Source organism: Pelodiscus sinensis, chromosome 28, assembly GCF_052426305.1.
Source record: "Pelodiscus sinensis isolate ZL-2025 chromosome 28, ASM5242630v1, whole genome shotgun sequence".
Lineage (NCBI taxonomy): Eukaryota > Metazoa > Chordata > Testudines > Trionychidae > Pelodiscus > Pelodiscus sinensis.
The window spans coordinates 11,020,931-11,045,552 of NC_143079.1; the positions used below are offsets into that span (position 1 = coordinate 11,020,931).

At 44.8% G+C, this 24,622-nt stretch overlaps 1 long non-coding RNA gene across 1 annotated transcript; it reads right to left on the bottom strand.

Moving 5' to 3' along the window:
- Positions 1–13,547: 13,547 nt before the first annotated feature.
- On the bottom strand, positions 13,548–20,775 carry LOC142820929 (uncharacterized). The gene is made up of 3 exons (XR_012897945.2): positions 20,717–20,775; positions 17,589–17,736; positions 13,548–13,768 (listed from the first exon to the last, which is right to left on the bottom strand). It is a non-coding gene; the product is annotated as an uncharacterized LOC142820929 (long non-coding RNA).
- Positions 20,776–24,622: the final 3,847 nt, after the last annotated feature.

The following is a 24,622-nucleotide window of genomic DNA, read 5'->3' on the forward strand; positions in this document are numbered from 1 at the left end:
TGCTGTTTTCTATTGTTTCATCTGAAAGCAAGTCAAGGTGGAAGGTTAATTCCTGAAGCTCCAATGTGCTGGAAACCCTATTACACAAGCCGGAAAAGCAATATCCTTCATTTAAGCTATAACTGCAGGAATTCCTTACTCTGGGACAGCGATTCTGCTAATAACAAGATTTGTTTTTTGTTCCTGTCTAAAAATGTGCATGGACTTGGAGTCACTTGGGGTGTGTCTAGACTACAGAGTTTTGTCGACAAAAGTGGACTTTTGTCGACAAAACTATACCTGCGTCTACACTACCGCTGAGTTCTGTCGACATAACGTCGACAGAGCTCAGCAGTTTTGTTGACGCTGGTAAACCTCATTTTATGAGGCATAACGCCTTCTGTCGACAGAGTTCTGTCGACAGAAGGCGTTATTGAATGTAAACTGTCCTTGCGTCTACACTGCCATGTCGACAAAGCAGCTTGCTTTATCGACAGAACTGAATGTAGTGTAGACGCTCTTTGTCGACAGAAGCTTTGTCGACAGTATCTGTTGACAAAACTTCTGTCGACAAAACTCTGTAGTCTAGACGTACCCTTGGAGTCTGATGCAAAACCCTCAGAGCTTTGAATGTTGTCTTTGAGGACTGAGGGCCCAATATTGAACCAGTATAGTCCACAATAGTTTTTGCACAGATATTAGTGATAGGGTGGATGACTATGCTGAATGATACCAGTTCAAGATCTGGCTTTAGGAGGCTTATAACCAACTTCCACTTACATAAAGTCTTCTCCAATCATTTAGTAATGTTAGCCAGTCCAGTGATTAACATACAGTGCATTTAACACCTCCCACCCCCCCAAACTTTTTATCAATAGCCATCTTGCAAATAGCATTCCTGTTCATATTTCAGAAATATGAACGTTTAATTGACCATATCTCTTGCCTGTGCAGAATGAGGGAGGATATCTGTAATACCGCGCTGGGCAACCTAGGCTAGTGAGTGGGCCACAAGAGTGGTCCTCCTTCAACTCAGAGGACCACAAGATTGTTGTAACTAAGATGGTGTCCCAGGATAGGGTTGTTTTGCTAACTGTGCTTGTGTACCTAGAATTTGCATGTTGTGCCAATTGAATTGTAGCAGCGCTTTGTATACAAAGGGAGCGTGTGGCTCTTATAGTCAACGTGGGCAACCGGCATGCACCTCACTTCACGTGCACTTGCTTTACATGTGTGTCACTTTAACAATACCAGTATGAAAAAACCCCACATGGATAAAAAGCAGCAGAATCTGGCAATCCTGAGTATGGACAACAGTAAACAAAATGTCTCATGGCCCACACAGAGAACCCCGATGGGCTGCCCACCATTGCTGTAATATGTAGTTGACTATCACATGGGTACTATTACCCTGTCTGATTGAACAGAACTCCCAGGATCCTGGTTAGGAGGTAGAACAAACAGGAAACTAAACAAGGGCAGTAATAATACACCTGGGCTACGTCTACATTGGCACCCCTTTCTGGAAAAGGGATGCTAATGTAGACTTTGGAATTGCAAATTCCGCGGGGGATTTAAATATCCCCCGCGGCATTTGCATTTACATGGCTGCCGCTTTTTTCGAAAAGCGCCAGTCTAGACGTGATTCTCCGGAAAATAAGCCCTTTTCCGGAGGATTTCTTATTTTCCGGAGAATCACGTCTAGACTGGCGCTTTTCTCCGGCTTATCCCCAAGCCGGAAAAAAGCGGCAGCCATGTAAATGCAAATGCCGTGGGGGATATTTAAATCCCTCGCGGAATTTGCAATTCCAAAGTCTACATTAGCATCCCTTTTCCGGAAAGGGGTGCCAATGTAGACACAGCGCTGGGGTGAACACCTTCAAGGGAACTGAGATAACAATGGCTAGTCAGAAATTAGGAGAATGCCATTTTCCATGTGCTAGGCAGAATTAATTCCACAGCTGGTTTGCAGAGATTGAACATCTACATATCAAAAGAGCACAAACAGTCAGAAAGAGCTTCCTAGAACCAGGAAAGGAAGAGTACATTGTCAGCACCTGACTAGGATTATCTGCTCTTCTCTTAGCCCAGAAATGGAGGTAACTGGGATAAATGGAATACACCAAAGCTTGTGAAGAAAGATGATGGTATCGGTATGGGAAAATATGCCTATAGACTTGTGTTGTTTTAACCACAGTCTCTGATTCAAGGCCAAAAGGGACCATCAGGAACTCCTAGTCTGGGTGAATAAATGGTGGCTTACTTTGACCATGCTATTTCAGAATCACTTTTCCAGGCACCCGGCACTAGTCCCCAGGAGAGCTTGCTAGTGCCAAACGCGATTGGGCCTATTGAATTAACATGCCTGAGAAACAGGGGGGCTTCCACCGTGAGATCCAGTCCCAAGGGGTTGAATAACAGGGGTCTAACCCTTGGACTGTTAAAGTGAGCCAGGCCCGTTACCTAAGAGGCGCACGTCAGAAGACACCGCTCACTCAGTCCCATTTCCAATGTGGTCACAGTTCACACGAGTTTTTTTTTTTTAAACCATGTGAATGTAGTGACGGTGACAGGGACTGGTTGACAATTCTATTGCCAGAATCCTCCAATGAGCACAGAACACAGAGCACTGACATATCAGGGTCTCACTTCCTCACATAGTGACATGGGGACACTACTTGTACTGAATAAGAAAGTCTTTGGTTTGGAACACAGGGATGGCCAGCTGGCATGAAACCCATGGTCCATTTTGTTTGGTGTCCCAATCTCCAACAGTGGCTACCACCATGCACCATGCGTCAGAGAATCATCCAAAAACTTCACAATAGGCAGATCTGTCCCTCATGAGTCCTTGTCCTAATATCCACAGCCAGGGGCAGATATAGGGCAGGGCGAGCTGTGCGGCCACCCCGGGCCCCGCGCTTCAAGAAGCCTCCACACATTCACTGTGTCTAAGGGGGGACCCCGCGAAATTGTGCTGCCCTGGGACCCGCAAAATCCTCATCTGCCCCTGTCCACAGCGACCAGTGTAAGCCCTAGTCAGAGGTGAAAGTAACTTAAAATTTCTTACAGGTGCCATCCTATTGCAACCTGGGTCCCTGCCCACTCTTTCAATAGCTCCCTGGCGGCTTTTGCCACAGCTCAGCCAGCTCTTGGCAGAGCTGAGCACCAGGGCACCCCGCTCCCTTTCACCTCCAGCCCTAGTATGAATGTGGGTCTTTGTGACAGCAGAGATGTTTATATATAATGATTATGTAACAACCTGGGGCTTGGGATAGGCATATTCAGTTCTCTGTTCTAACATAGACTTCCTGTGTGATCCTGGGCAAGCCACTTAGTTCTTCTGACCCAGAGTTCCCCATATGAAAAATGAAGCAATTAACGTGGCCCTCTCTCAGAAGTGTCATGAGGATAAATACAACGAACTTGTTAGGTTCTCGGCTACAACATTAATGAGGGACACAGAAGTTCCTTAAAGGGATATGTGTGGGGTTCAGGTAGAGAGGGTCATTGTATCACCAACATTCCTCAGTCTGTCTACTAAAATTAAGAATAGTGATAGAAATGTAGCCGTGTTAGTCTGGTGTAGCTGAAACAAAAAACAGGACTGTGTAGCACTTTATAGACTAACAAGATGGTTTATTAGAATGGCCCACGAAAGCTCATCATCTAATAAGCCATCTTGTTAGTCTTTAAAGTGCTACATCGTCCTGTTTTTTGTTTCTACTAAAATTAAGTGATAATTAGTACCCAGAGGTGGTAAAAATGACAAAACCAAGTTTTATTAAACCGTTTCGTCCAAAATGTTAATTCTTGAAAAAACGTTAACCAGGTATACTGAAACAAGCCCTTTGAAACTGCTGTTATTAGGACCAAGTGGGGCCACAGTAGACTTGTGGAAATGACTTGGATTCACTGAATAGTTATCTTGCTGGTTAGAAATCAGTTCCTTCCAGCGTTGCCGTGACAACCATTAGGATGACATTCGATATTTGCAGGCACCACATTACAGATTCAAGAAAATAAAATATGAATGGGTCATGCAAGTCCAGTCTCAATTAACACACATGGCTACTTATACTTTTCTCATGGCTGGCTTGATTGCTTTCTTTCCACTCATGAGGGTAATTCAGTACTAACAGAAAATTTCTATTGATCCTAATCACAGAGCTTTCCAGTCTGAACATTTTCAATAGTAGCTAAATAAGAAAATAAAAGGAGCTCCTAAATTATCCATGGTTAATTTTTCTATAAAATTATTTCATCAGTTTTTATGGGAAACCAAAAGACAGTAAAATGTATGAGTTGAAATTTAATCTTTCTTTGCTGTTTATTTCAGCCACACTGTATTTGGTATTTAGACCAAGCCCAGACTTTTAAAGGACCTCACTCCCACAAGGTCCCCTTTTTCCAGGGTGCTCAGCACTTAGGACCTATTATTCTTAAACAAGCTGGCTGTGTCTACACTGCACCTCTTTTCCAGAAAAGGGATGCAGATTAGACAAGTCGAAATTGCAAATGCAGCGGGGATTTACATTTTCCCCGCTGCATTTGCATGAACATGGCTGCCGCTTTTTTCTGGCTCGGGGCTTTGCCAGAAAAAAGCGCCAGTCTAGACAGGGATCTTTCGGAAAATAAACCCTTTTCCGGAAGATCCCTTATTCCTGATATTATTCCGGCTTTATTTTCCGAAAGATCCCTGTCTAGACTGGCGCTTTTTTCTGGCAAAGCCCCGAGCCGGAAAAAAGCGGCAGCCATGTTCATGCAAATGCAGCGGGGAAAATGTAAATCCCCGCTGCATTTGCAATTCCGACTTGTCTAATCTGCATCCCTTTTCCGGAAAAGGGGTGCATTGTAGACACAGCCGCTACGTACATTTTTTTCACTTCCATTTGGAAAATCTAGCCAAATATTTTATTTACTTTACTACCTAAGATATGAGCTCATGGAATTTGTAAGGGATCTGTGATACTTTTAAATTCTAAGGACCTAGTCCTCCAGCGATTCATAAATATGCTCAACTAGATCCACTGAGTAGTTAACTTGTGAACATAAAATCAGAGATAAAGTCACCTGTTTGAAAGTAGTGCAGGTGATTCATGTTTGAAAGGTGCTCTGTGGCTTTAAATGAAAAGAGTTGTGAGTCTCAGGCTAGTGAAGCCTGTCAGAAGAAAATGCAACCACACTTGGTATCCTTTGCTTTAAGTCTCAGAAGAGAAGGACTGTGTCTCTCTTCACAGCAGGGGATCCATCCACAAAAAGGTTGAGCCAGGAAGAAGATTGTATCAATTGATGCTGTATTTTAAAAAAATACAAAAAAGAATTCATGTTGCACAGCTGCCATGCTACATCTTTCCCCATCAATACATTCACACAGAAAAAAAAATAAGGAAAAAATTCTGCATATCCGATAAACTGATATGTAAACCAGAGAACAAATCTAGACTTTCTTAATGTGTGGTAGTGGATTTACAGGATAATGGGTGCCACAGAAGAAGAAAAAATGTCTCTGTTTAATCTTGACCCTTACTAGAGGAAATAATTTATATTTTGCAATTTTGTGGCCAAAATTCATCCACTTATTGTTCTGACCTTTTTATACCACAATAAAAACAACATACAAAAACCAAAAATAATTTCATGGCAAATTAATTCTTAAAAGTTTTTTATGTTTCATTTTAATTTTTTAACCCTGCATTGAAAGGAAACATTTTGGTTTTTCATTTTGAAATGGAGCTAGACTCGTTTTTAAGAACAGCTGAAATTTAAAACGAACAAATAAAACAAGACAGAACAGCTTTATTTTTTCAAGAAAGATTCACCCCAAACACCAACTGCCAGAACTATACAGCAAATCAACCAACCCAAAACTTCATTTTTCAGCCAAAATATTTCATTGTGCTCTAACCCCTCACTAGAACAAGGGGAATAATTAAACAAACAAACCAACCAACAAACAAAATGGGAAAACAGTAAGATGAATTGCATATATTAGCCAATGTTTGGAATCACAAAGGATGAATTTCACTTCTGTGCCAAGGACAAACAAAGGGTCTTTGTCTCTCAAATCCTACTGAAGACCAGGTAGGCCACAGCTGATTATGGAGCTTAGCTAAGAAAGAATAGGCAAGGCTAATATAAGGCCAGGAAGGGAGGGACCATTGTAGCTGTTATCTGGACATTAGAGAAGGAAGGAAGGAAACCTTGGAAAGAGTTTAAACCATAATAACTCGAACTCAGGAACCAATCCTTGCTACAAACCTCGGTGTCAACTCTGCCCACATATATACACCAGCAACACCATCATAGGACCTAACCAGATCAGCCATACTGTCACTGGTACATTCTCCTGCACATCCACCAACGTAATATATGCCATCATGTGCCAACAATGCCCCACTGCTATATACATCGGGCAAACAGGACAGTCCCTACGTAAAAGAATCAATGGACACAAATCTGATATTAGGAATGGCAACATACAAAAACCTGTAGGGGAACACTTCAATCTTCCTGGACACACAATTGCAGATCTAAAAGTAGCCATCCTGCAGCAAAAAAACTTCAGGACCAGACTTCAAAGAGAAACTGCCGAGCTACAGTTCATCTTTAAGTTTGACACAATCGACTCTGGATTAAACAAAGACTGTGAATGGCTTGCTAACTACAAAAGCAGCTTCTGCTCTCTTGGAATTCACACCTCCAGATCAGCTGCTAGAAGTGGGCCTCATCCTCCTTGATTGGATCCACCTCGTCATCTCCAGCCTGATCCTGGCCTGCATATTTATTCCTGCCTCTGGAAATTTCCACTACATGCATCTGACGAAGTGGGTCTTTGCCCACGAAAGCTTATGCTCCTACACTTCAGTTAGTCTATAAGGTGCCACAGGACTCCTCGTCGTTCTTGGAAAGAGGGTGTAGGAAAAGGTTCAGATAAACACCAGAGTTTATAATCGTGCAGTAGTAGTTTGCCGATCAGACAGTCCCTTTAGCAGAAAATAGGAGTAGATAGAGGGTTAGGACTGGGCTGCCCTACCAGCCACTGGGGGAAAATGGTACCATCCAGGCAGTGAAAGGGAAGAGACTGTAGAGAAATATTTTGACCCCCAAGAAGAGGGGAAACACACAGAGACCTGACTGGAGGGCCAAAGCAGGGAGAGAGGACATCTGGAGTCTCACAGAGTGAGAGAAAGTGGCTGGGGTATTGGCCCTGGAAAGAGCCAACTAGGTGGATGTGCCCTAATGGTGAGTGTGAATTCCCCTTTCATTGCATTAAGAACATTCTTCCTCTGCAAATATCTATTGTAACTTCGCCATCACCCTGCTCCCTGAAATGAACCAAGAGAATGCCTGCTGATGCAATTCACAACAATCCCCAGATTAAAATGTGTGCACACAAAACATCAGAGAACATGTCAACTATTTATCTACTCGCACGAAGAATGTTCAAAATATGAAAGAGGGCAAGGCTCACCTGGCACTGTGTTCCAGGGATTTTTTATTTTGTGGTACCGGGGATTTGCAATCTAAACGGATATGTGAATTGTGATGAATAGCAGCAGTATAAATACCAAGCTGCAAATGGAAATCCAGCTCCCACACTGACACCAGGTATATGATCCAGGAAGGTGTTGATGGAATGGCCGCTATGACCTGACTTACTGGCCATTGCATGAACGTTAAAGAGAAAACACGGGTGGGGTTTGCACTTGCTGTCATTGACAGGCACCAAGTCTGAAAATGAGCTAATTTACAAAGTGGGTTTTTTTAAAGGCAAAGATTTTCAGAAGTCACAAGCAATTTTTGGTTGCTGAACCTCTGATACTGTAAAAAGGCCACCTGGTGGGACAGTGAGTGCTCAGCCTTTGAGAACAAAATCAGATCACTTTAAAAAGTGACTGGAGCACCCAGAAATTGATATCTCCAAACATTCACCAATGTTCCCTCATCTCCTCCAATCATATGCGGATTTTTTTCCATCCATGTGCAGAATAAATTTTATGGGCACCGAGGCATGTGCAAATGTGCACCACCAGTAGAAACAAAAAGCCTAGCTGTGGGCTCTCTCCTAATCAGCTGGGTAACATTTGATTCTTTCCTGATCAGCCACACAAGTGCCTGGCTTACAGGGAACTCTACCAGTCACCTTAGAAAACCTTGGTCCGAGTCCATAATTTTGAGGGAGTAGGCATTTGTGACCTACATTCCAGATGACAATCACAGCTGCCTGACATAGATGGCAGGAAATCGCAAGTATGCAGAGCCTTAATGCAAGCTGCCAAATGTGGCACACTGTGTTTACATCAAATCCATTAGTCTCTGTGTTCCCATTTGTAAGATGATAGACTGTTTACCTGGTGCCTGTGCAGTAGAAAGGATTTAGTTTCAAATGTATGTGGGAGAGAATGTAGCCAGCACAAAGAGCAGACGGGATATTTAACAGTGTATGTTCCCTGCATGAAACTGGCCTACTTCTTTGATGCTTAAAGGAAATGGAACAGAGGGTTGTAAAGTGGTATGGAATTGTAAAACGAAACATGTACACAGGTAAACATTTACATGTGCAGCGTTGCTGTAACTTTGTTGGTCCCAGGACGTTAGGTAGGTGAGGCAATAACTTTTATTGGACCAACTTCTGAGTAAGTTGGAAGTTTGTCTCTCATACCAACAGAAACAAAGGGTGTGTCTAAACTACAGAGTTTTGTCGACAAAAGTGAACTTTTGTCGACAAAACTATACCTGCGTCTACACTACCGCTGAGTTCTGTCGACAGAACGTCGACAGAACTCAGCAGTTTTGTCGACGCTGGTAAACCTCATTTTACGAGGCATAACACCTTTTGTCGACAGAGTTCTGTCGACAGAAGGTGTTATTGCATGTAGGGTTGTGTCTAGACTACAGGGTTTTGTCGACAAAGCAGCTTGCTTTGTCGACAGAACTGAATGTGTCTAGACGCTCTTTGTCGACAGAAGTTTTGTCGACAGATACTGTCGACAAAACTTCTGTCGACAAAAGCCTGTAGTCTAGACGTACCCAAAGATGCTGTACTAGTCTGTCAAGGAGAAAGTCATCCTGTGAAACTAACCCAGCCCAACCCCTTTCCAAATGCTAACAGTCACTTATGCCCTCAAGACACTGATTAAATGGAGCTTAAGATCTTTACAGTCATTGCTCTAGCAGGGGTCTGAAACCTATGGCTCAGTACGGAACTAAATAGGGCTCTTTGGTCATTCCCAAAATACATGCAACTTTTTAAATTAAAATGAAAAATGAATTCAAAATTTTAAAAACGTGTCATTAGTCATGTAGCTTGAATGCGTGCATGAAGCTGGATATGAGACCAATTGTGAGGTAAACTTCAAAGAAATGTGCAAAAAGATGCAGCAGTAGAAGTCCCTTTAAATAAAGTCTGCATTTACAAAGCTTTATTTATGCTATTATTAATAATCATATCAATTATCAATAATATTAAGTTGTATATTTTCAGTCATGCAAATGGGCATTCTTATACGGCTCTTTCTTGACCACTTGTTTTGAATTTTGATGTAGTTTGGCTCTTTGGTTTGGAAAGGTTGCCGACCCCTGCCAGTAGAACAGAGGTGATTTTCATCTAATGTGAATACAGGAAGACAGAGATTGACACTGTCATACCAGTTGGCTGGTTGAATTAAGAGCCAAAACCCCCAAGTGATAAGTTGAAATCTGACCATGTAGCAGATGTCATCCAACAACTGAACACAAGCCTTTAATAATGACATGAGCTGGAATTGAAAGGATTTGTTTATTTGCAACAAAAGCAAGAGGAATGAGGCAACGTGAATCAGAATAAGCAAACCCTGGGTCGGATCTGAAGCTGGAAGAAAAGATAAAGAATCTACGACATTGCTGAAAGGCTGGGAATATCAGTGGAATTTTTTTTTCCTAGAATTTCCAAATTGAATCAACCAGACTTTTGAGAGTGACTGACCAATGAACAATGCAGGGCCTGCTTAATGTCACCAAGTCCCCTGGTCTTCTATGTCTCAGTGTCTCACAGACTGGGTCCAGTGTCAGAGAGAAAGGACGGGGTGGCCAGGGAAACAACTATGGAAGTAAGGGGATTGTTTGGAGAACTTAAGCTCCCTAACCACGGGAAGGACTGTGGTGGGTGTTGAACAACCCTAAATAAAGAGGCAAAGGCCGGTACCCTGATTACAGGGTGTTTGCAGGACTGCTAATGGGGGAGAGGGGCAAAGAGGGCAATTGCCCCAGGGCCTGGTGATTCAAAGGGGCCCAGGTTTCCTGGCCACCATCACTGCTATAGAAGCAGCAGCGGCAGCTGGAGCCCCAGGTCCTTTAAATCACCACCGGAGTGCTGTGCTTCACGCTCCAGGCAGCTCTGAGGGCTGGGGGGATCACCATGCTCCAGGCCGTGCTGAGGGCAGTGAGGGTGGGAGCTGAGGCGTGCTCTGGGTAGCACTGAAGGCTGGCTACCCTGGCCCCGCCTTTCATCCAAGGTTCTGCCCCTTCTGGGAGCACATAGCTGCCCCCCCAGGGGCCCGCAGTGGCTGTCGGTGCCCCTGATCGTTTGAGATGTTACATTGCTGGAGTCCACTCTTGGTGCTAATTTTGAGGGGAGTAGGGCATGAGGGAGGGATTCACCTCATGCTCCATATTTTAGTTTCTTAAGGATCGTGCATGATGTAAACCATCCACTGGCTTAACTACACGCTCCAAGAGGCATGTCACAGCCCAAACCATCTTTGTCTCTTTCAAGCAGTATTTACAGGGTTATGGTGATGCAGTTACTTGGGTGGCAGCCAAAACGTTTTCAGCTCACTCATTCCACTGTGATTTTGTTAAGTCTCTTTTTCCCAGTCAAACACAAGCAGATGAGCAAAAGGAAAAAGGCAGGAAGGGCAGATGTTCTATTACAGCTTGATACAGGTGGGTTTATAGCTGAAAGATCAGGTGAATCTGGTGTCAACTCTCAAGAAGGCAGAAACCCCATTCTAGCTCCGGTACTTACATAGCCCAAGAAACAAGCACTGATCATCACTGTACACTGCTGTGGCCTTGCAACAAGGTGGCACTCCCCTCCCGCAAGCACCCCCCCTTTGGCCAAGTATGTGTGCTTTGCCAGTGTAGAGGGCCTCCCCATGGCTTCTCTGGAGTGGGGAGTGGCAGGACTGCAGGGCCTCAAGTAGGGGGCCTCAGGACCCGGTCAACCCTGTCACAGGCCTTGCAGGCACTCTGCCTCAGTTTCCCCCAAGATCTCCAAAATAATCCAGCCACACCCAAGGTCAGTGGAAAAATATTCCCTTTCTCTTGGCATCTAGTTTATTTAATAGCACTCATAAAGGCCCATTTCTGCTCATCCCTCAGAATTAGGATCTCACAGTCCTACTTCCTTGGACTGTGTCTTTAATTCCTAGCCTCCATAGCCCATAAATCAACCCTTCTTCCTGGGTCTGTGTGTTGGCTGATTTCTTTCCCACAGAACCCCCTCCTCTCCCTTACTCCCCTCCCCCCCACACACTTTCCTTCTGGATTCTCTTACACTTCCTTAGGTCTCGACAAAGTCTGTCAAGTGTCAAATCATTCTCCTATCTAGGGAGGCCAAGTTCAACTTGAGACAGGTGGACCAGGGCCCATCTGCCTTCAAAAAGACAGTCACCCTGTGGCTGGCCTTCATCACATTGTAGCTGAGCAACTGACAGTTACTAATGTACTTTGCCTAATACCTCCTCTGAGGTGGGGAAGTGCTACTAGTCCCATTTTACAGATGGGAAACTGAGGCTAAGTGACTTGACCAAGGTTACACCGGAAGTATATGGCAGAGCAGGGACTCAAACACAGGTCCTCAGTTAACACCTGAACCACTAGACTATATTTCCTCTCTCCCTCGCTGGGACTTACCCCTGAACTAAGACTGAAGTATAGGATCAAGGAGGCGCTCTGCAAAAGCAAGCTTCCACATCAGGAATGGTGGAATAAAAAGCCAAATGCAAGGATGGCATAAATAAATGTGCTCTGCTACAAGTCAGAACCTCCCTGTGCCACCGTCTTCCATCTCACCCTTTGTCCGTCTTACCCCAGAGTCAGTGTTCTCTGTAACTTGAGAGCTTAGGTGGCCATCCAGGAGAGATTCATATGCTGCCCAGCTGATTAGCAGAGCGCCCACGGACTCCCATAGCTGGCAGCAAGTGTTTCTGATGATGGTTCACATCTGTACATGCTTATGTGCACATAACAAAATGTATTATGCACATGAATGGAACAAATTAAAGAGAACATTGCTTAGAGTGCAAGGTCTTTTGGGCATGACTCTGTTGTGTTTGTACAGAGCCTGCCACCTAGATCCCTTAATCTCAGTTCGGACTTCTAGGTGTTACCAACAAACAAACGAACAATAACATTTATTAAACAGTCCCTAAAGTTGTATGTATAGTCAGATTGTATTTGGTGCTATATTTATCACCTCCTTGCTCTGCCTTTGATACATGTCATAAATGTTATTCCAAACTGGATAGCAGTAACCATTTATTGTCATTATCTATCAGATCTAAAACATTTTGCTGCTTAAATATTTCATGAATCCGGTCACTGAGAAATTATCAATGAGTTACTAATACGCAGAACATGTTTTAGAAACTGAGTGCTAAGTGGGTGTAGACTTAGGTGGTCCCTGAAGGCACCTGCTGATCGGTAGACTGCTAAATAAAATAATCTCAGAGTTGTACAAGAGTCTTTGATCAAACACGAAGAGCGGGTGTTAAACAGTTGTAAAGAAAAGAGATAGAAAACTAATTAACAATGGATCAGTCTCTACTAGTTAGGCTGTTAGCCTTCAATTTTCCAGTTGCCTAGGGAGGGGTAAAACATGTGGAAATGCATAAGTGAAGATTCATTGATTAAAATAAAATTGCTGGGGGGAGAGGAGATTCGGATAAACATTCTTTAACTTCCTAGTATCATAACAATGCAGTGCCCCATTCTCAGTAATACGTACTGCAGTCAAACAGGTATAACACTGTATGAGCACAGAAAAGTCAGTGCATAAGATCAATGCAGCCGCACATGCTGACTCTCAGCTTGAGTGCATATCTCAGTATTTATACACACTCATCGACTCCCCCCAGCCTCCCCCCTTCTGTAAGTCAGCACTGTTCTGTGCTAAGGATCAGCTGTCCTATTAAGGACCAGCTCCCTGCCCGGAGGAGCCTGAGGCATGAAAACAGGCATGGGTATATTGTAGTACAGAATAGGTCTAAATTCTAATCAGCAGTAGTATTCAAATGGACAAGTATATTGGCTAATGGCTGCTCTGAGCTGTGCCTACTGTACACATGATTACAGTCATTCAGTTAAGAACAACTTAGCAACAGGCACCACCATATTAATATGCCCATGCAAGGTCAAACAAAAATAGCTGACGGGAGAGAGGGGAGATTTTTATACCGAGCACTCAGGGAACAATCAGTAATGTAGGCAACATTAAAGTGCTCCATTGTAAACATCGTGTCCCCAACAGAGTATTAAAATATAAATTGGTCAAGCCAGGAACGTTTGAAACCAATTACCTCTTTCCCTTGGAATCGTAATGGAATGATTATGCAGCGGATGGAGAGAAGAGTATTAAATGCAATGGAGGATGCGTGGGAAGACAGCAGCTTACTCGGTGAAAAGATGCACTCTGTTCTTTTAATAAATATCGACCAATTGCACATATTCAGGGAAAGTCAGGCAGGGAGGCAACCGCTTGATTTGCTGGACTTGGTCCCCAAACAACTCTGATCCTTGCTGTCATCTAAAAACAAAAGAAACCATGAACAAAATGTCAGGGAGCAGGATGGTGTCAGAGCATCTCTCTGGGTACGTCTAGACTACAAGCCTCTTTCAAAAGAGAGCGTCGAGACTGCAACCTCTTCTTTTGAAAAACTGAGCCACTTTTTCAAAAGAGAGCATCAGGATGCTCTCTTTCGAAAAAGCCCTATTTGCATTCAAGAACGCCTTGTTGTGAAAGAGCACTTTTGAAAAAAGGTGTTCTTCCTTGTAAAATGAGGTTTAACGTGTTGAAAAACCGCCGCGTTCTTTCCATTTAATTTCGAAAGGATGCAGCAGCAATCTAGATGCAGGGGAAGTTTTTTCGTAAAAACGCCACTTTTTTTGAAAAAACACTGTAGTCTAGTGTCATGTCATGACAAGGGCTTGTCAGTGAGGAAGTGACTGGCTTAAAAACTTGTTTCCATTTGTTGCTGCATGAGCATGGATGCAGTAGTGCTGCAGATTTTAATAGCTAGGACAACTGGGATTTACTTTTTTAACTAACTTATCAGCCTGGCAGTGAGCTTTCAACTCAGACAGATCAGGATTTCTCCTGAAATTCAGCAGTGATGGGCTGTGGTGTTTGGGATTTGTTTGGTTTCCCCCTCTCCAGCCCCAAACACATAACCTTTTCACTAAGTCTGAAATGTAACAACTCTGACATGTTTATTAAAACATTTTGTTATTACACTTGACATTTATGAAGGGTAGATGCCAAATAAGTGTCAGGATGACTCATTTGCCAGTGATTCACACTCTGGTGAGAAACCTTCCCTCCGGCCATTCCTCTAGAAACTCTGGGTCTCCCATTCGTTTGTGTCTGGCTAAGAAAGAAAAGACAGCTTGTTCCAGCTTTTCCAAAATTCATACTCTCCTTTGGTTTTAGGTGAAGGGCTGTTTTGGTGCTGCCTACTGCTAGCTCTTCTTTAGTTACCTCCTTGTCTTTAAAAGGGCCAATCTTGCAAGGCAACGTAGTGCTGCGACCTCTCACTAAATTCAGGCTGGATTTGAGCGAGCTCAAAAGCTTGTGCATCATCAGCACTTTGAAGAAACAGACCAATGGGCAGCAGATATTGTCTAGAGTACTTAAATACATAAGTAGAGTAAGTATTCTCCAGTACTAGAGTAAGTAAGTTTATTAGATACAAGTCACAACTCATGGGTAAGTCTTGAGATAGGATTTCAACAAAACCAGAGTCATGGGCAGATCACCTTTTGAAATATGCATTGTCTCTTCTGGCTGCTGCCTCATTTTGGTAAATCACAGGTGGAACTTATTGTGTGGGTGGGACTTAGAAGAGCATCATGGGCTGTTTTCTCCCTTACCCAGGTATTTTCTGGAGTACAGGTAACTTACATTTCTGAGGGTTGAATAACTGAGCCTTCATTTCCTAACCCAAAGTATGAACTAAATTCAACTCTATTTAAACAAGAGGACACCTGGCAGCGCGTGTCAGAGTGGCATTGATAGTCCATTCTGAGAAGCAGGACAACCCAGCAATTCTGTGGTGTCTTTTATAACCAGGCTTTCTGAGTTGCTATTCTCTTGCCTAACAGCCACTCCACCAGCTACCGCACTGCAGCTACTGCAAGAGTGGAACACAGCCGTGGTTAAGCAGTGTACAGCAAAACTACTCCAGACCTAAAGGCTAGAAGCTTATAACAAATAACTCACTTTACAACACATCACTGCCAAACATTCAGAAGTGCTGAACAAAATAAAGTGAAACTGAATCAAAACATTGTATTTTAAGAGCACATTGCTTATATAATCATCTTTACAAACCTCCCTGGATTCAGCAGGGACATCAAGGATACGCCTACACAGCAGGGCTTAACTCAAAATCAGCTACGCAAATTGAGCTACGTCAATTGCACAGCTTATTTCGAAATAGCTTAGTTTGAGTTTTGGTGCTGTCTATCAGCATTCTGTGTGAAGAGATCTGACATGCTCCTGGCCTTGGGGCGGGACACAGCAGGGCGCCCTCCCTTCACATGCCCCCTCTACACAGGGGCAGGGCACATCTCCCTCCCCCCCCCCCCCAGCTGCACTATACACAGCACAGGGACATGGGCGCGGTCTCAGGGCAGCTCCCACTCCCGGGCAGAGCCAGATATGTCAACCATGGACTCTGTGCAAGCACATCAGCTCTGACGGTATAGGGCATGGTCGCCCTCACCTCACAGGGGGGACTGAGCATCATCCGCTGTGTCCCCAGGGACAATTGACCACTTCTCTTCTTTCTCTATAGCCGCACCAGCTGCTCGTGCAGGGCGCACCACCCCACCCGGGACATGCTCCGGCAACCGTGGCCTCAGCAGGACCACCACGTGGCAGGGGTATCGAGAGCAGCACCTGCAGGCCCTGTGAGCCCAGACCTGGATCATGGAGCAGCAGGCGCAGGACAACCGGGAGTTCCAGCGGGAGCTGCTTGCCCAGGGTCGTGCCTGCAGGCCCTGGTGCAGAGCATGCTTCCCCGTACCAGTCCTGCGCCTGCTGCCCCCGCAGCTACTGTTCCTCCTCCCACTCCTGTCCCCCCTCACACCTCTGCCTCCTCAATCTCCACACCCCCCACCTCAACCTCCGCACGCTCCTCCCCATCCCCCAGGGGACACCGAGGCCCCCTCCCCAGTGGTGCTGGGAGGCAGTTGGCCCGGCAAGACCCCCAACCCCGAGTGCTGAGCTTCCCCTCCCCCTTCTTCCCCCTTCCAGCTCCCTCCTCCCAGTTTTCCCCCGTCTCCCCAGAGGTTCATCCCCCCCCCCCCCAGTTGTGTTAAATAAAGACAGTTTCTATTTTTGAAAATACGTGTATTTTATTTAACATCAGGAAGGGGGGGCTAGGGAAGGGTAAGTAGAAGGACAAGAGGGAGGAATGGAGCACAAGACCCCAATGGGGCAGACCGGAGAGACTGTTAACGCTCCTCAGGGTGGAAGCTCTCCCGCAGGGCCCCCTGGATCCTGACAGTCCCTCGATGGTCCTCCCGGATGGCAGCCTGCCAACAGTGCAGCCAGGCTGCTGGCAACGTGTCCACGAGATGAAGCAAGAGTCCCCGGTGGCAGGTCTGGTTCCATGTTGCAGAATGCTGTGGTGTCCCGAGTGAGGGCGAGCAGAGCACTCCGAGATACAAATGCTTTGCTGTCCCTCAGCGAGGTAGACCAGCAAGCAGAGAAACCTGAGAACTGTCTGTCTGGGATGGGGGGGTCGGGTCCCTTTAAGCACAGACCTCGGATAGCCTGAGGCAGCAGACCCACACACTCAGTCCGACCCTGATGCCCTGCTGGCACTGGTTCCGGCCAGCCTTACCTTCGATTCAGGGTCCACTCAATGTGGATGCACTATTTTGAATGAGAAAAACGCTATTTTGAATTAGTTTTTGTGTCTAGATGCGTTATTTTAAATTAGCTTATTTCGAATTAACTAATTCAAAATAAGTTCATTCGAAATAGTGCTGTAGTGTAGACATACCCTTAGAGACTGTTGCTCAGCTGGCGGGTGACTCTAAGCGCGGGACTTTCTTGCAGAGTGGGGGGGAGGGGTAGAGACAAAATTTCACATGCTCCCCCAGTCCCAGATCAATCAGGGTCTATAAGCAGGGAATCACAGAAGTGTCCTGGCCCCACCCCTTCTGCCTGAGGCCCTGCCCCTCCCAGGGCAGCCCAGGGCCACTTCAAAAATTTCTGAACTGGCCCCCAGTCAAAAATTATTGCCCACCCGTACTAGGGTATGTCTACCCTGTGGGACAAAGTCAAATTAAGATATGCAACTTCAGCTACGTTAATTGCACAGCTTAAGTCAAAGTACCTTAAGTCGACTTTTGGTGCTGTCCACGCTGCAGGAGAACACTCTTCCTTCGACTTCCCGTACACCTCATAGAACTACCGGCATTGACTGGAGCGCCATCCCTCACAGTTCGAATGAGCTGTCTTAACTAGACCCACTCATTCAAACCCTGGAAAATCAACAGCAGCAGCTTCAGTCTTCTCTGTAGTGTAGACATACCCTTACAGTACTTTGGGGAGGGGGTCAACAAGCATGTGGACAAGGGGAATTCATTGGATATAGTATACTTAGATTTCCAGAAAGTCTTTGACAAGGTCCCTCACCAAAGGCTCTTAAGTAAAGTAAGTTGTCATGGGATAACAGGGAAGGTCTCTCATGGACAGATAATTGGTTAAAAGACACAAAACAAAGGATAGGAATATATAGTAAGTTTTCAGAATGTGGAGACGTAACTTGTGGGGTGCCCCAAGGTTCTGTACTGGGACCAACTCTATACAACCTATTTATAAATGATCTGGAGAAAGGGGTAAACACTGAGGTGGCAAAATTTGCAGATGATACTGAACTGTTCAAGATAGTTAAGACCAAAGCAGACTGCGAAGAGCTTCAAAAAGATCTCACAAAACTAAGATAGAAATGTAAACGTGTTAGTCTGGTGTAGCTGAAACAAAATACAGGACTATGTAACCTGTCCAACACATTATCAATAAACTACAGCCTATAGTGGAACAGGATACTAAACTCCAAAAGGTTCTGGGAGACAGACCCACAGTCTCCTATAGACAACCACCTAACCTCAAGATGATTCTTACCAACAACCACAGGACATACCACACTAATACCAACCCTGGTACCTTCCCTTGCAACAAACCCCGTTGCCAGCTTTGTTCACATATTCACTCTGCTGATACCATTATTGGACCTAACCAAGTGAGTTATAAGATCAAGAATACATATTCCTGAGCATCCAGAAATATAATTTATGCTATCGTGTGCTGAAAGTGTCTGTTTGCTTTGTACATTGGACAAATGTCTCAGACACTTCGCCAAAGGATCAATGCCCACAAAACAGATATCAGACAGGATCACAAAGAAAAAACAGTTTCTTGCCATTTCAACCAGAAAGGACATTGTCTCAACGACTTAATTACCTGCATCCTGCTTCAGAAGCCTTTTAAATCTGCACTTGAAAGGGAATCCTCTGAACTGTCATTCATGCTAAAATTCGACACTCTACGCGTGGGTCTCAACAAAGACCCCAGTTATCTTACCCATTACAAAGATAGCTTCCCCAATTATCACCTCTAATACCATTAGCTCAAAGACATTTACCTTCCCGCCCACCCGCATCCCCTTTCTGTTCTGAAATTTGATTTGTCCTTTTCATATGTGTTCTTTTTTTTTTAAATTGTATCCTTTGGTATAAATGGTTGTGACTATTTTCTTCCACTATTTGATCTGAGGAAGTGGGTCTGGCCCACGAAAGCTCATCATCTAATAAAACATCTTGTTAGTCTTTAAAGTGCTACATAGTCCTGTATTTTGTTTCACAAAACTAAGTGATTGGGCAACAAAATGGCAATTAAACTTACTGTTGATAAATATAAAGTAATGCACATTGGAAAAAAATAATCCCAACTACACATACAAAATGATGAGGACTAATTAAGCTACAGCTACTCATGAGAGAGATCTTAGAATCATTATGAATAGTTCTCTGAAAACATCCACTCAATGTGCAGCAGCAGTGAAAAAAGCAAACAATGTTAGGAATCATTAAAAAATGGGATAGAGAATAAGACAGAGAATATCTATATAAATCCCTGATATGCCCACATCTTGAATACTGAGTACAAATATGGTTGCCTCATCTCAAAAAAGATATATTGGCATTGGAAAAGATTCAAAAAGGGAAACAAAAATGATTAGGGATTAGGGAACGGGTGGCATATGGAGAGAGATTACAAAGACTTGGACTTTTTAAATTAGAAAAGAGGAGATTAAGGGAGGATATGATAGAGGTCTATAAAATCATGACTGGTGTGGAAAAAGTGAATAAGGAAAAGTTATTTACTTGTTCCCATAATGTAAGAACTAGCGGTCACCAAATGAAATTAATAGGTAGCAGGTTCAAAACAAAAAAAGGAAGTTTTTCTTCATGCAGAGCACAGTCAACTTGTGGAACTCCTTGCCAGAGAATGTTGTGAAGACCAGGACTTTAATAGGGTTCAAAAGAACTAGATAAATTCATGGAAGTTAGGTCCATCAATGGTTATGAGCTTGGATGGATAGGAATGGTGTTCCTAGCCTCTGTTTGTCAGAAGCTGGAAATGGATGACAGCGGAGGGATCACTCAATGAATAAGTGTTTCTGTTCACCCTCCCGCCCCCCGGGGCATCTGGCATTGGCCACTGTCAGCAGACAGGATACTGGGCTAGATGGACCTTTGGTCTGACCCAGTATGGCCGTTCTTATGTTCTTACGTGCTTAGATTGAAAGCTCTTGAAGTCAGGGATCTTCTTGTTGCCGTCTGTAGGCACAATGTATGGCACAATCAAGAACCCACCTCTCTCTGCCCATTACTTTAATCCCTATTCCTCATACATGCTGGCGTATGATCGTGCATATGAAACTGCAGGCAGACTGGCTTCAGTTCTGAAAAGTGAAGAACACAGATGGCTACCCGGGATCAGAGAAGCAGACTGCCTCGTCCCGCACTCCTCTTCCAGCACCAACTGCTTCATAGGCTGATGCAGTAAACCTTCAACAGACTATAGAATAGTCGTTTTCCTTACCCGCCTGTTAAAGGCAGAGATTACAATTGGGTTTACGGGAGGGTGTGGAATCCTCTGAAGCTGTAAAATATTGAGATACTAATGAAGTGCCCCCATAATTCAGGAGCTGTTTTATGTCCAGGTGCAGCAACAGGCCAGATCTCAAAAGGTTTAACCAGGCTGCTCTCCAGGCAAACACGTGCAAGGCTGGTTGAGTCTGACATGTCTGCTGGCAAAACAGTCATTTTGCAGTTTTCTGATCAAGTCAATAGAGAGGAAACACATCCACTGGTTGAGCCCCGGATGTTTTTTCCACAATAGCACATCTGCTAATTGAAAAGGTGAGGTGAATAAACAGCACCACAGAGCACTCACTTGTGACTGAGGCTTCCCAGTGAGTCTTGACACGTACAGTTTTGCAGGAGTAACTGCTGAAAGAAAACAAAATGATAAATGGATGAGAATGTGACATCCAATAAAATAAATCAAACAGTGCAAAGGATCTACACCAACTGTACAGTTCTATATTCATGGCTGCTTTCTTACAGGGCAGTGTATTTAGTGATTACAGCAGAGAACTAGGAGCCAAGACTGCTGGGTTTCATCTGTGGCATTATACTACTACTATTTTATAATAAATAAAATGAAAAATGCTTCATCTACATTGAAATCCTCCATGGGAAATGGCTGGTTTTGGCAGTTTTCAGTGGAATTTTCTACCAGCAAAATTGGTTTAATTTTGATTCAGGACTTCCCTGCTATTTCCTTAATTCCTCATTTGTAAAATGAGGATACTCACAATGCTGAGGATGACCAGATAGCCTGTTTTTAATGGGACAGTCCTGTATTTAAGCACTTCTAAGGTGTCTCAACTTTTTCTTAAAAAGTGCAAAGACAGAAATCAGTACCGGCAGGTGCTGCTGCTGGCTGGACCCCTGCTTGCCAGCTGCTGGCCCTCCAGTAGTGAATGGGAGTCCAGCTCTGATTGATTTCCATTGAATGCACTTGAATATGAGTAATTTTACCAGGCATCTCATATTCAACATAGGGAAATATGGTCTCCCTAAGAATGAATTCCTTTGTAAAAACTTAAAACACAACAAATAGTCTAGCAGCACCTTAAAGACTAACAAAACATGTAGATGGTATGAACTTCCAGGGGTACAACCCACTTCTTCAGATGAATGCAGTATTAAAAGCCCAGATCAAAAAATAAATAGGGGGTGGAGGAAAAGGGAAACGAGGGGGGAAAATAGTGAATTAGAGTGGTCAAGGTACGAGAAGCTAATAGAGAAGGTACAAATTGTTCTTTAAGTGCCCATTGTTTAGTTGGTTAAGTCATTAGGATGTGGAAGGTAACGTGCTGGCCAAGTAATGTCTTTATTATTTTTTATGGCTCCCAAACTTGTAAATGAAGTTAAGTTCCAACGCTTCCCTGTGTGGCTTGTGGAATTGGCCTGAAACAACACAGTGACTCTGAGATCCATTAATGAGTGCCCAGGCCAAATACAATTCCACAAGAGAAAAGAGAAGACAGAATGGGGACATGCTAGTGGTTTACAAGTATCTAAAAGGGTGTTACAAGGAGAGAGAAAAAAATGTTCTCCTTGGCCTCTGAGGATAGGACAAGAAACAATGGGCTTTAATTGCAGCAAGGGAGGTTTAGGCTGGACATCAGGAAAAACTTCTTGTCAGAGTGGTTAAACACTGGAACAAATTGCCTAGGGAGGTTGTGGAATCTTCATCATTGGGGATATTTAAGAGCAGGTTAGATAGACATCGGTCAGAGATGGTCTATATCAGCGTTTCTTAAGCTATGTTCCGTGGAACACTGGTGTCCCATGAACAACTCGCAGGTGTGCCGCGACCTCTTCTTTGTTTTTGTCTTTTTTTTTTCTGACAATTTTTTTTAAGAAAATGTTTATAGGCGTTCCACATAAAAAAAATGTCATAGGTGTTCCGTGGTCTCAAAAAGTTTAAGAAACACTGGTCTGGATGGTGCTTGGTCCTGCTGTGAAGGCAGGGGACTGGACTCGATGACCTCTTGAGGTTCCTTCCTATTCTATTCTATATATAACACACTAAGGCTGTGTCTACACTGGGCCACTTATTCCGGAAATGCAGTCGCTTTTCCGGAATAACTTGCCAGCTGTCTACACTGGCTGCTTGCTTTTCCGGAAAAGCAATGACGATCTACTGTAAAATTGTCAGTGTTTTTCCGGAAAAACTATGCTGCTCCCGTTCGGGCAAAAGTCCTTTTTCCAGAAAAACTGTTCCAGAAAAGAGCCAGTGTAGACAGCACAGTAGTCTTTTCCGCAAAAAAGCCCCGATCACGAAAATGACGATCGGGGCTTTTTTCCGGAAAAGTGCGTCTATATTGGCCATTGACGCTTTTCCGGAAAAAGTGCTTTTCTGGAAAAGCATCCTGCCAATGTAGACACGCTTTTTCCGCAAATACTTATAACAGAAAATTGTTCCGTTTTAAGCATTTCCGGAAAAGGGTGCCAGTGTAGACGTAGCCTAATGCTCTGCTGGAAGGTTGCAATGTAATACTAATTTATAGCTCAGAATTCCAAATGATAGCATGTTTTTTATTCCAAAAACAGAGAGAAAATAAAATGGACTGCTTCCTGAGGCACACAGGCACAACTCATTCATTTTGCTTTAAGCTGGCTCTTACCAGACCTACTCTGATTACACAGTGCTGCGACTTACCCCCTAGCCTGCAAGCAGCTCCAGGAAACCCCACTCAACCTCCTTTGGGTTGAATTTATAAGAGGAGTGTCCACATTACCAAGCCTGTTATTTCGAAATAACGGGCCACTTATTTCAGAATCTGTACTCCTGCCTTCCTCAGGGAATAATGCTAATTTCAAAATAGCAATTTCGAAATAGCATTAGTGTGGATGCTCCAGTGCTGCTATTTCCAAATAATTGGCCACCAGAGGCCTCTCGTAGCTGCAGCTCTGACTGCTCTGGCCACACCTGGCATCTCCACTGCTCCTCTCCTCCTGCAGAGCTTAAAAGTCCCAGCAGCAGGAGAAGGGCTTCTTGCCCTGGCCAGCCATGGAAGCCCCGTGTGAGACAGCAGCATCTAAGGCAGGCGTGATGGACCCCAGTGCTCCCTCGGACTCTCCCACGGCTGCCAGAACTCCTGCTGCTCCCTCCACTGCCACTGCTTAGGGATGCAGTTGAGCTCCAGCCTGGACTGGAGCAGAGATCCTGAATCTCATCGAGGTCTGGGGAGAGGAGACCAATCTCCAGGATCTCCATGCCAGGAAAAGGAATGCTGAAATCTACTGGAGGATGGCCGCCAGCCTGGCCGACAAAGGGTACACCCGGACTTTGGACCAGTGCTAGATGAAGATCAAAGATCTCCAGCAGGCCTACCACAAGGCCAGGGAGCAGGACAGATACTCTGGGTGACACCACACCGCTGACAGCTGGATGTCATCCTTGGAGAGGGGGCCGACCACGTCCCCTGATGTTGCCATCGAGTCTGGTCAGGAGGGTAAGGTGGCAGAGGAGGACATGGAGGAGTAGGAGGACAGCCAGAGAACCATGTCTACCATCCAGGACCTGCTCCCCAGCCCGGAGCCCGTCTCCCCCTCCCAAGATATCTCCCAGACTTTGGAACCCGGGAAGGACAATTCAGGTGAGTTCTATAACTTTCCCTATCTACACGTGGGGGTAGGTGATGGGCTGTGGGGGGCTGCACATTCCACTGCTTGACCTGAGGGCAGCACAACAGCCTGTGCACATGGAGCACCAGTCCTGAGCACTCAGCTCCATGACACTCTCACACAGGAACCCCTCCATTCTTCTCACAGGGGTTCTGGAGAGACCTGCCTTACTCCGGCCTCCATGGTGGGACACGTTCCCACAACAAGCCACCACTAAGGTGGTCAGGGTCATGGAACCACACAGCAGTGCTGCATGTGGCACAGGGTCATGCCCACGCTTGGTCAGCATTTGCTCAAGTTTTCTCTCTGTGGGATGCCAACAGTGCCGGACCCGGTGTACGCAGGACACAGAAAGAGGCCTAGCCGCCACATCCCTCCTTCCTGCCTGCAGGCTCCAGGGCTGGTTGGCACCGCCCCATGCCTGTTTCTCCCTGGGCGGTGGGCGTGGCGATGCTCTCCGGGACATCTGTGCCCCGGCGGGAAAGTGCCCAAAGTCTAGGCAACATATGGCCTTGCTTGAAGCACATCACCATCGTCTGAACTAAGACCTTCAGTGTTGGCTCAGAGATTAGGGCTCGGCTTCATACACAGTGTTTCC